The following is a 2635-nucleotide window of genomic DNA, read 5'->3' as shown; positions in this document are numbered from 1 at the left end:
TCTCCCAAGGACAAACCTCCAGCGCTCCCAGCCCCTCTGCAATCCCTTTGTTACCAGTACCTCTGCAAAGTCCCAACAGAGAGCTGTGCTGTGTGCTAGGCAATAGCATGAGGACCCCAAGGTCAGCGCTAACACGGTTGGGTGAGAGAAAAACATGAGGTCTAGCGCATGATCACTTCGCTCATCTAGAACCACCCCTCGTGCTCTGTCTAGTCAAGGTGTTTTCCCTGCTTACTGTGGTCCTTCCGGGGCCTGGCTTTCTGATTCTTCACTGTGGATAATGGACTGTGGTAGGAAACGATTCTGGAGACTTCACTGCCCTTGTGGCTCATTCTGACTTCTTGGATAAGTCAGGGGTCCCTTACTTAGCAGTTCTCAAACCTCAGCATCACCTGGGCAGCTCGTTGGTCCCATTTCCAAGATTTTGCTTTAACAGATCCAGAGTGAGGCCCAGGAACTTACTTTTACAAGCACCTCAAACAGGGCAGATGGCCCACAGACCACACTGAGAAACATTGCGTAGTCTAGAGAAGGTCCAGTTCATTGCCCAAACAGCATGGCCCTCTTCTTTGTTTTCTCTTGGTCTCTCCATTCCAAAGCAGGTTTTCCTGTGCTCACTAGAGATCAGTTGAGATTCCCAGGCCCAGTGGTACAATTGGTAAATTTTTAGGCATTTCGTGAGTCAGTTGAAATAGGCTAATGTGGGACTATTTACACCATGGAAATTGGTGTATGATACAAATTAAGGTTCTCCCCACCGGGGAGAGCCAGTTGTTAGAGTGTACCACTGCCCAGGTCCTAGCCTTACACAGAGATTACTGTGTTGGGGGTGATTGCTCAGATTCTTACCTTCCCCATCCCCCACCTCCACGGAGGAAAACTCCATTCCCTGGGGATTGTGTCATCTGGGGGGAAATAGGCCCCCACAGGCTGTAATGAATGATAACTGCTATCATTTAATGAAGACTCCCTGTTGCCAGGCATTGTTCTAAGTGCTTTACATGTAGAACCAATTTCATTTTCATAACAACCCAATGTGGTATATACTATAATAATACCATTTTCCAGATGAGAACACAGAAACACAGGGAGGTTAGATAACTTGCCCAAGATTATGCAGCGAGTGATAGAAGTGGGATTGGAACCCATGCATCTGGCTCTCAGGCCCACTTTTTTTTTTTTAATTGAGGTAACATTGGTTAATAACATATAATTTTCATAACATTATAATTCAATATCTGTATACACTGTAGTGTGCTCACCACCATAAGTTTAGTTTCCATCTGTCACCATACATTTGATTCCTCCTTACCCATTTTCCCCTCTCCCCACTAAGGTCCACTGTTTTTACTACAGGATTTTCCGTTGGTGAACTTGGGTCCTCTCTGGAGGGTACTCTTAACATTTCAGGCCTAGAAATCTGCTTTGTTAGAACATCTAGAGTAGACTCGTTGCTCTGTGGCAGACTTTCGTGGACCAGGCTCACAGGAACCAGATGTCCATGAAGTCATTTACAGTGAGAAACACAAAAAGTCAAGGTACTCTTGTCCACACATTTGCACATTCTCTCCCTTGTAGACATTCTGTGTGTGTGTGCGTGTGTGTGAGAGAGAGAGAGAGAGAAAGAGAGAGAGAGAGAAAGAGTGAGACAGAGAGAGAGAGAGAGAGGCTCTTTCCTATGGAGCTGGAGAATGATGGTGGCTAGTTGCCTCTCCTACTGAGCCTGGACACACTCTGTCCTGCAGACAGAGCCATTGGATGTCCCCAGACCTTTCTGTCCCAGGTGGGTCTCCTCTGAAACCACATTCATTCTTCAGACAGAAGGCTGCAAAGGTTTAGAAAAAACTGTGTTTGAATTCAGCCCCTCAAAAAACCAAACTTGGGCTTTCCAACTTGGGCCCAGCAGGAATGGCTCCCTCAGAAAAGGGTGGCGAGAAGAAGGGCGGTTCTGCCATCAACAAGGCAATGACCAGAGAAGAAACCATCGACATTCACAAGTGCATCCATGGAGTGGGTTTCAAGAAGCGTGAGAGATCCGAAAATCTGTCATGAAAGAGATGGAAACTTCAGATGTGCGCATCGACACCAAAGCTGTCTGGGCCAAAGGAATGAGAAATGTCCCTTACCGCATCGGGTACAGTTGTCCAGAAAGCGTAAGAAGGATGAAGATTCACCAAATAAGCTCTATACGTTGGTTACCTACATACCTGTCACCACTTTCAAAAATCTACAAACAGTGCATGTGGATGAGAACTAACTGCTGATTGTCCAATACAATTATAAAACTGAAAAGAAAAAAAAGACCAACCTGGGGGTGGAGGTGGGGTCCTGCAGCTTTTCCGGGACTCCTAGGCCCAGATCTGAAGAGACTGTGCACGCAGGAAGCAAGGAGAGACAGCCTGGAAAGCCACGCTCCACCTCTGCAGTGGGGTGGCCCCCTCGCCCTCCCCCTGGAACTCAGCTCGCGGCATCCTCTCTGCACGATACCAAGGTGCAGAGGAAGGTTAACCATAGCGCCCAGGCCCAGGCAGCTATGGACCCAATGCCTGCCTCTCCTCTTCGGCCCATGCTCGTCCTCAAGGCTGCTGAATCCACAGCCGTGATCCTCATTCACCTGTTCAGTCAGGGTTTACAC

At 47.8% G+C, this 2635-nt stretch overlaps 1 pseudogene across 1 annotated transcript; it reads left to right on the top strand.

The window, feature by feature from the left end:
• Positions 1–1800: 1800 nt before the first annotated feature.
• On the top strand, positions 1801–2257 carry LOC308498768 (large ribosomal subunit protein eL31-like; annotated as a pseudogene). Its single transcript has one exon. The product of its transcript is annotated as a large ribosomal subunit protein eL31-like (transcript).
• Positions 2258–2635: the final 378 nt, after the last annotated feature.

The sequence above is a fragment of the Rhinolophus hipposideros genome (assembly GCF_964194185.1).
Source record: "Rhinolophus hipposideros genome assembly, chromosome: 6".
Taxonomy (NCBI): Eukaryota; Metazoa; Chordata; class Mammalia; order Chiroptera; family Rhinolophidae; genus Rhinolophus; species Rhinolophus hipposideros.
This window is presented reverse-complemented; position numbering and strand designations above follow the sequence as displayed.